The sequence below is a fragment of the Anoplopoma fimbria genome, unplaced genomic scaffold, assembly GCF_027596085.1.
Source record: "Anoplopoma fimbria isolate UVic2021 breed Golden Eagle Sablefish unplaced genomic scaffold, Afim_UVic_2022 Un_contig_12433_pilon_pilon, whole genome shotgun sequence".
In the NCBI taxonomy this organism is placed as follows: Eukaryota; Metazoa; Chordata; class Actinopteri; order Perciformes; family Anoplopomatidae; genus Anoplopoma; species Anoplopoma fimbria.
Window position 1 is genome coordinate 1 of NW_026551809.1, and position 8428 is coordinate 8428.

Sequence of the window (8428 nt, forward strand, 5' to 3'; positions counted from 1 at the left end):
CCACTGTTTACCGCTGAAATGTGGGAATACGTTGAAGTGTACTGGTGAAGAAAATGACGAGAGCTAGAAGATGAAAGTCATCACATCATCCAGGTGTCATTCATACGGAGGAGCAAAGGCTTATCTGTTATTTTCACGCTGAAGACGCAGAGGCCTTCGTTTCGTGAAGAGAAAAGCAGAAGCATCGGTATTCTCGCCTTCATCCGCAAAGACATGACTTTCGAGAGATCAGATTATATCGGCGTACCAGGTGGTATGGCCGGGCAGAGTCTACCAGCGTCTTTTAAAAGATACATAATGTTTACGCTTGTTTTTCGTCTGGCGAGATATTTGCAGATAGCCAGATATCACAGCTTTAAATAATGTATAAAGCGGTTATAATCATAACACAGCGGCAAAGATAATACTACATTGTTGAAATGGGAATAAAGTTAGCATAAAACTGTTAAAAATGACGAATTTGAGTTTGTGAATGACGAGAGCCAATATTGGTCCGGATGGTGTCATTTTTATAGCCGGGCAAAGCGCTGAACCACGAAAGCAGGCGTTCCCTGGTTTCTTTGTGAAGAGAGTGAAAAGTTTGTCAGCACCTACCAGCGGCGATCAGAATACGCTTAAAGAGACAGAGAGATCGGGCAAAATTCAGGCGGTATAATGCGCTGGAATATTGCGCCTACCAAAGGGTCTTTTAAAGATATTATAACATATTCTTCGTCTATGCAGGGATTCGCAGATTGCCAGACAGCCACCACGCTTTAAATGTCAAACAGACGTACAAGTACAGACGTAGCAGCAAAAAAGATTAATATTTATATGCTGAAATGTAGTGAATACGTTAGCATAAAATTGAAAAAGAAAATGATCGATTTAGCTTTTAGAATGATTTTTGTCAATCATTTACTTGCGTCATTTCTAGCAACAGCAGCAGTCGGCGATCGCCATTTTCTTCCATCTACGCAGCAGTATGTTCTCTCGCTTTGTGTTATAGGTCTTCCCATTCAAGGCTGACTCGCCATTATGAGATCAGACGAGATAGCGGTATGGCCGTAAAGCAACATTGCGCCTACAAGCGCTTAGCGCGTAGAGATCGCCGTTAGACACAATGGCTGTTTTAAACGTGCGGCGCAGATCACAAATGGAATGAAAATGTAGAATACGCCGCTATGTGTTCGAAAAGAAAATATCGATGAGAGCGAATGATTTGTGTTATCATTTAATTGATTTTTTTTGTCATTTTCTATAATATGATCTGCCATTTTCACTTCGAACGCCACGAAAGAAATTTCCCGTTTGTAAAAGAGAGTGAAAAAAGCTATAGCACTACTTCATTCAGTAATGACAGAATATTCGCCTGAGATGATGAGATCGGGCGTGTCTGTCAGCAGTTGCGCCTACCGTTAGCCTTCATGATATCATCACGCTTTTCATAGAGCGCTCAGACAGACAATGTGGCAGTGGTTATATAGACACAAATGTGTGCAGTAAATATTAATCTTTTTACTGCACTACATTTGTGATCCTTATAGCCACTTTGTACATTCTGATTTGACATTTAAAAGCTGTGAGTGTGTCTGGCAATCTGCAGGCGCTCCCTGTATAGACGAAAGAGCAAAGCGTGGTGATATAGTATCTTTAAAAGGCCCTTTGGTAGGCGCAATATTTGCTTACGGCCATACCACCCTGAACACGCCCGATCTCGCCTGATCTCGGAAGCTAAGCAGGGTTGGGCCTGGTCAGTACTTGGATGGGAGACCGCCTGGGAATACCAGGTGCTGTAAGCTTTTTTCACTCCCTTTACAAAAAGCAGAGGGCGCTGCTGCTTTTTCAGTGGACACCCGACAGGGTGGGAAGGAAATAGCTAGAACATGACTTGCCGGTATAGAAATGACACAAATCCAGTTAAATGATGGCTTTCATCATTCCTAAGCTCATCGATCATTTTCTTTTTCAATTTTATGCTAACGTATTCTACATTTCAACAGTAAATATTAATATTTTTACTGCACTACATTTGTGATCCTTATAGCCACTTTGTACATTCTGATTTGACATTTAAAAGCTGTGAGTGTGTCTGGCAAATCTGCAGGCGCTCCTGTATAGACGACAGAGCAAAGCGTGGTGATATAGTATCTTTAAAAGGACCTTTGGTAGGCACAATATTTGCTTACGGCCATACCACCCTGAACACGCCCGATCTCGTCTGATCTCGGAAGCTAAGCAGGGTCGGGCCTGGTCAGTACTTGGATGGGAGACCGCCTGGGAATACCAGGTGCTGTAAGCTTTTTTCACTCCTCTTTACAAAAAGCAGAGGGCGCTGCTGCTTTTTCAGTGGACACCGACAGGGTGGGAAGGATATAGCTAGATCATGACTGCTGCCGGGTATAGAAATGACACAAATCCAGTTAAATGATGGCTTTCATCATTCCTAAGCTCATCGATCATTTTCTTTTTCAATTTTATGCTAACGTATTCTACATTTCAACAGTAAATATTAATCTTTTTACTGCACTACATTTGTGATCCTTATAGCCACTTTGTACATTCTGATTTGACATTTAAAAGCTGTGAGTGTGTCTGGCAATCTGCAGGCGCTCCCTGTATAGACGAAAGAGCAAAGCGTGGTGATATAGTATCTTTAAAAGGCCCTTTGGTAGGCACAATATTTGCTTATGGCCATACCACCCTGAACACGCCCGATCTCGTCTGATCTCGGAAGCTAAGCAGGGTCGGGCCTGGTCAGTACTTGGATGGGAGACCGCCTGGGAATACCAGGTGCTGTAAGCTTTTTTCACTCCTCTTTACAAAAAGCAGAGGGCGCTGCTGCTTTTTCAGTGGACACCGACAGGGTGGAAGGAAATAGCTAGATCATGACTTGCCGGTATAGAAATGACACAAATCCAGTTAAATGATGGCTTTCATCATTCCTAAGCTCATCGATCATTTTCTTTTCAATTTTATGCTAACGTATTCTACATTTCAACAGTAAATATTAATCTTTTACTGCACTACATTTGTGATCCTTATAGCCACTTTGTACATTCTGATTTGACATTTAAAAGCTGTGAGTGTGTCTGGGCATCTGCAGGCGCTCCCTGTATAGACGAAAGAGCAAAGCGTGGTGATATAGTATCTTTAAAAGGCCCTTTGGTAGGCGCAATATTTGCTTACACATACCACCCTGAACACGCCCGATCTCGTCTGATCTCGGAAGCTAAGCAGGGTCGGCCTGGTCAGTACTTGGATGGGAGACCGCCTGGGAATACCAGGTGCTGTAAGCTTTTTTTTTCACTCCTCTTTACAAAAAGCAGAGGGCGCTGCTGCTTTTTCAGTGGACACCGACAGGGTGGGAAGGAAATAGCTAGATCATGACTTGCCGGTATAGAAATGACACAAATCCAGTTAAATGATGGCTTTCATCATTCCTAAGCTCATCGATCATTTTCTTTTCAATTTTATGCTAACGTATTCTACATTTCAACAGTAAATATTAATCTTTTTACTGCACTACATTTGTGATCCTTATAGCCACTTTGTACATTCTGATTTGACATTTAAAAGCTGTGAGTGTGTCTGGCAATTGCAGGCGCTCCTGTATAGACGAAAGAGCAAAGCATGGTGATATGATCTTTAAAAGGCCCTTTGGTAGGCGCAATATTTGCTTACGTGGCCATACCACACCTGAACACGCCCGATCTCGGTCTGATCTCGGAAGCTAAGCAGGGTCGGGCCTGGTCAGTACTTGGATGGGAGACCGCCTGGGAATACCAGGTGCTGTAAGCTTTTTTCACTTCTCTTTACAAAAAGCAGAGGGCGCTGCTGCTTTTTCAGTGGACACCGACAGGGTGGGAAGGAAATAGCTAGATCATGACTTGCCGGTATAGAAATGACACAAATCCAGTTAAATGATGGCTTTCATCATTCCTAAGCTCATCGATCATTTTCTTTTCAATTTTATGCTAACGTATTCTACATTTCAACAGTAAATATTAATCTTTTTACTGCACTACATTTGTGATCCTTATAGCCACTTTGTACATTCTGATTTGACATTTAAAAGCTGTGAGTGTGTCTGGTACCTGCAGGCGCTCCCTGTATAGACGAAAAGAGCAAAGCGTGGTGATATAGTATCTTTAAAAGGCCCTTTGGTAGGCGCAATATTTGCTTACGGCCATACCACCCTGAACACGCCCGATCTCGTCTGATCTCGGAAGCTAAGCAGGGTCGGGCCTGGTCAGTACTTGGATGGGAGACCGCCTGGGAATACCAGGTGCTGTAAGCTTTTTTTCACTCCTCTTTACAAAAAGCAGAGGGCGCTGCTGCTTTTTCAGTGGACACCGACAGGGTGGGAAGGAAATAGCTAGATCATGACTTGCTGCCGGTATAGAAATGACACAAATCCAGTTAAATGATGGCTTTCATCATTCCTAAGCTCATCGATCATTTTCTTTTCAATTTTATGCTAACGTATTCTACATTTCAACAGTAAATATTAATCTTTTTACTGCACTACATTTGTGATCCTTATAGCCACTTTGTACATTCTGATTTGACATTTAAAAGCTGTGAGTGTGTCAAGTGTCTGCAGGCGCTCCCTGTATAGACGAAAGAGCAAAGCGTGGTGATATAGTATCTTTAAAAGGCCCTTTGGTAGGCGCAATATTTGCTTACGGCCATACCACCCTGAACACGCCCGATCTCATCTGATCTCGGAAGCTAAGCAGGGTCGGGCCTGGTCAGTACTTGGATGGGAGACCGCCTGGGAATACCAGGTGCTGTAAGCTTTTTCACTCCTCTTTACAAAAAGCAGAGGGCGCTGCTGCTTTTTCAGTGGACACCGACAGGGTGGGAAGGAAATAGCTAGATCATGACTTGCCGGTATAGAAATGACACAAATCCAGTTAAATGATGGCTTTCATCATTCCTAAGCTCATCGATCATTTTCTTTTCAATTTTATGCTAACGTATTCTACATTTCAACAGTAAATATTAATCTTTTTACTGCACTACATTTGTGATCCTTATAGCCACTTTGTACATTCTGATTTGACATTTAAAAGCTGTGAGTGTGTCTGGCAAATCTGCAGGCGCTCCCTGTATAGACGAAAGAGCAAAGCGTGGTGATATAGTATCTTTAAAAGGCCCCTTGGTAGGCGCAATATTTGCTTACGGCCATACCACCCTGAACAAGCCCGATCTCGTCTGATCTCGGAAGCTAGCAGGCTGGGCCTGGTCAGTACTTGGATGGGAGACCGCCTGGGAATACCAGGTGCTGTAAGCTTTTTTCACTCCTCTTTACAAAAAGCAGAGGGCGCTGCTGCTTTTTCAGTGGACACCGACAGGGTGGGAAGGAAATAGCTAGATCATGACTTGCCGGTATAGAAATGACACAAATCCAGTTAAATGATGGCTTTCATCATTCCTAAGCTCATCGATCATTTTCTTTTCAATTTTATGCTAACGTATTCTACATTTCAACAGTAAATATTAATCTTTTTACTGCACTACATTTGTGATCCTTATAGCCACTTTGTACATTCTGATTTGACATTTAAAAGCTGTGAGTGTGTCTGGCAATCTGCAGGCGCTCTCCCTGTATAGACGAAAGAGCAAAGCGTGGTGATATAGTATCTTTAAAAGGCCCTTTGGTAGGCGCAATATTTGCTTACGGCCATACCACCCTGAACACGCCCGATCTCGTCTGATCTCGGAAGCTAAGCAGGGTCGGGCCTGGTCAGTACTTGGATGGGAGACCGCCTGGGAATACCAGGTGCTGTAAGCTTTTTTCACTCCTCTTTACAAAAAGCAGAGGGCACTGCTGCTTTTTCAGTGGACACCGACAGGGTGGGAAGGAAATAGCTAGATCATGACTTGCCGGTATAGAAATGACACAAATCCAGTTAAATGATGGCTTTCATCATTCCTAAGCTCATCGATCATTTTCTTTTCAATTTTATGCTAACGTATTCTACATTTCAACAGTAAATATTAATCTTTTTACTGCACTACATTTGTGATCCTTATAGCCACTTTGTACATTCTGATTTGACATTTAAAAGCTGTGAGTGTGTCTGGCAATCTGCAGGCGCTCCTGTATAGACGAAAGAGCAAAGCGTGGTGATATAGTATCTTTAAAAGGCCCTTTGGTAGGCGCAATATTTGCTTACGGCCATACCACCCTGAACACGCCCGATCTCGTCTGATCTCGGAAGCTAAGCAGGGTCGGGCCTGGTCAGTACTTGGATGGGAGACCGCCTGGGAATACCAGGTGCTGTAAGCTTTTTTTCACTCCTCTTTACAAAAAGCAGAGGGCGCTGCTGCTTTTTCAGTGGACACCGACAGGGTGGGAAGGAAATAGCTAGATCATGACTTGCCGGTATAGAAATGACACAAATCCAGTTAAATGATGGCTTTCATCATTCCTAAGCTCATCGATCATTTTCTTTTCAATTTTATGCTAACGTATTCTACATTTCAACAGTAAATATTAATCTTTTTACTGCACTACATTTGTGATCCTTATAGCCACTTTGTACATTCTGATTTGACATTTAAAAGCTGTGAGTGTGTCTGGCAATCTGCAGGCGCTCCCTGTATAGACGAAAGAGCAAAGCGTGGTGATATAGTATCTTTAAAAGGCCCTTTGGTAGGCGCAATATTTGCTTACGGCCATACCACCCTGAACACGCCCGATCTCGCCTGATCTCGGAAGCTAAGCAGGGTCGGGCCTGGTCAGTACTTGGATGGGAGACCGCCTGGGAATACCAGGTGCTGTAAGCTTTTTTCACTCCTCTTTACAAAAAGCAGAGGGCGCTGCTGCTTTTTCAGTGGACACCGACAGGGTGGGAAGGAAATAGCTAGATCATGACTTGCCGGTATAGAAATGACACAAATCCAGTTAAATGATGGCTTTCATCATTCCTAAGCTCATCGATCATTTTCTTTTCAATTTTATGCTAACGTATTCTACATTTCAACAGTAAATATTAATCTTTTTACTGCACTACATTTGTGATCCTTATAGCCACTTTGTACATTCTGATTTGACATTTAAAAGCTGTGAGTGTGTCTGGCAATCTGCAGGCGCTCCCTGTATAGACGAAAGAGCAAAGCGTGGTGATATAGTATCTTTAAAAGGCCCTTTAGGTAGGCAATATTTGCTTACGGCCATACCACCCTGAACACGCCCGATCTCGTCTGATCTCGGAAGCTAAGCAGGGTCGGGCCTGGTCAGTACTTGGATGGGAGACCGCCTGGGAATACCAGGTGCTGTAAGTTTTTTTTCACTCCTCTTTACAAAAAGCAGAGGGCGCTGCTGCTTTTTCAGTGGACACCGACAGGGTGGGAAGGAAATAGCTAGATCATGACTTGCCGGTATAGAAATGACACAAATCCAGTTAAATGATGGCTTTCATCATTCCTAAGCTCATCGATCATTTTCTTTTCAATTTTATGCTAACGTATTCTACATTTCAACAGTAAATATTAATCTTTTTACTGCACTACATTTGTGATCCTTATAGCCACTTTGTACATTCTGATTTGACATTTAAAAGCTGTGAGTGTGTCTGGCAAATCTGCAGGCGCTCCCTGTATAGACGAAAGAGCAAAGCGTGGTGATATAGTATCTTTAAAAGGCCCTTTGGTAGGCGCAATATTTGCTTACGGCCATACCACCCTGAACACGCCCGATCTCGTCTGATCTCGGAAGCTAAGCAGGGTCGGGCCTGGTCAGTACTTGGATGGGAGACCGCCTGGGAATACCAGGTGCTGTAAGCTTTTTTTCACTCCTCTTTACAAAAAGCAGAGGGCGCTGCTGCTTTTTCAGTGGACACCGACAGGGTGGGAAGGAAATAGCTAGATCATGACTTGCCGGTATAGAAATGACACAAATCCAGTTAAATGATGGCTTTCATCATTCCTAAGCTCATCGATCATTTTCTTTTCAATTTTATGCTAACGTATTCTACATTTCAACAGTAAATATTAATCTTTTTACTGCACTATGACATTTAAAAAGCTGTGAGTGTGTCTGGCAAATCTGCAGGCGCTCCCTGTATAGACGAAAGAGCAAAGCGTGGTGATATAGTATCTTTAAAAGGCCCTTTGGTAGGCACAATATTTGCTTACGGCCATACCACCCTGAACACGCCCCGATCTCGTCTGATCTCGGAAGCTAAGCAGGGTCGGGCCTGGTCAGTACTTGGATGGGAGACCGCCTGGGAATACCAGGTGCTGTAAGCTTTTTTTCACTCCTCTTTACAAAAAGCAGAGGGCGCTGCTGCTTTTTCAGTGGACACCGACAGGGTGGGAAGGAAATAGCTAGATCATGACTTGCCGGTATAGAAATGACAACTACATTTGTGATCCTTATAGCCACTTTGTACATTCTGATTTGACATTTAAAAGCTGTGAGTGTGTCTGGCAAATC

At 43.2% G+C, this 8428-nt stretch overlaps 11 non-coding genes and 3 pseudogenes across 11 annotated transcripts; all 14 read left to right on the plus strand.

The window, feature by feature from the left end:
* Positions 1-1662: 1662 nt before the first annotated feature.
* LOC129115778 (5S ribosomal RNA) lies at positions 1663-1781 on the plus strand. Its single transcript, XR_008533245.1, has one exon. It is a non-coding gene; the product is annotated as a 5S ribosomal RNA (ribosomal RNA).
* Positions 1782-2162: 381 nt separating this feature from the next.
* LOC129115784 (5S ribosomal RNA) lies at positions 2163-2281 on the plus strand. Its single transcript, XR_008533248.1, has one exon. It is a non-coding gene; the product is annotated as a 5S ribosomal RNA (ribosomal RNA).
* Positions 2282-2665: 384 nt separating this feature from the next.
* LOC129115776 (5S ribosomal RNA) lies at positions 2666-2784 on the plus strand. Its single transcript, XR_008533243.1, has one exon. It is a non-coding gene; the product is annotated as a 5S ribosomal RNA (ribosomal RNA).
* Positions 2785-3162: 378 nt separating this feature from the next.
* On the plus strand, positions 3163-3278 carry LOC129115781 (5S ribosomal RNA; annotated as a pseudogene).
* Positions 3279-3659: 381 nt separating this feature from the next.
* On the plus strand, positions 3660-3780 carry LOC129115783 (5S ribosomal RNA; annotated as a pseudogene).
* A 380-nt stretch (positions 3781-4160) lies between these two features.
* Positions 4161-4279, plus strand: LOC129115785 (5S ribosomal RNA). The gene has a single exon (XR_008533249.1). It is a non-coding gene; the product is annotated as a 5S ribosomal RNA (ribosomal RNA).
* Positions 4280-4662: 383 nt separating this feature from the next.
* LOC129115774 (5S ribosomal RNA) lies at positions 4663-4781 on the plus strand. The gene has a single exon (XR_008533241.1). It is a non-coding gene; the product is annotated as a 5S ribosomal RNA (ribosomal RNA).
* A 380-nt stretch (positions 4782-5161) lies between these two features.
* On the plus strand, positions 5162-5278 carry LOC129115782 (5S ribosomal RNA; annotated as a pseudogene).
* Positions 5279-5660: 382 nt separating this feature from the next.
* On the plus strand, positions 5661-5779 carry LOC129115786 (5S ribosomal RNA). Its single transcript, XR_008533250.1, has one exon. It is a non-coding gene; the product is annotated as a 5S ribosomal RNA (ribosomal RNA).
* A 379-nt stretch (positions 5780-6158) lies between these two features.
* Positions 6159-6277, plus strand: LOC129115788 (5S ribosomal RNA). Its single transcript, XR_008533251.1, has one exon. It is a non-coding gene; the product is annotated as a 5S ribosomal RNA (ribosomal RNA).
* Positions 6278-6658: 381 nt separating this feature from the next.
* Positions 6659-6777, plus strand: LOC129115779 (5S ribosomal RNA). The gene has a single exon (XR_008533246.1). It is a non-coding gene; the product is annotated as a 5S ribosomal RNA (ribosomal RNA).
* A 379-nt stretch (positions 6778-7156) lies between these two features.
* Positions 7157-7275, plus strand: LOC129115777 (5S ribosomal RNA). Its single transcript, XR_008533244.1, has one exon. It is a non-coding gene; the product is annotated as a 5S ribosomal RNA (ribosomal RNA).
* Positions 7276-7657: 382 nt separating this feature from the next.
* Positions 7658-7776, plus strand: LOC129115775 (5S ribosomal RNA). The gene has a single exon (XR_008533242.1). It is a non-coding gene; the product is annotated as a 5S ribosomal RNA (ribosomal RNA).
* A 345-nt stretch (positions 7777-8121) lies between these two features.
* Positions 8122-8241, plus strand: LOC129115780 (5S ribosomal RNA). Its single transcript, XR_008533247.1, has one exon. It is a non-coding gene; the product is annotated as a 5S ribosomal RNA (ribosomal RNA).
* The last annotated feature ends 187 nt before the right edge of the window (positions 8242-8428 follow it).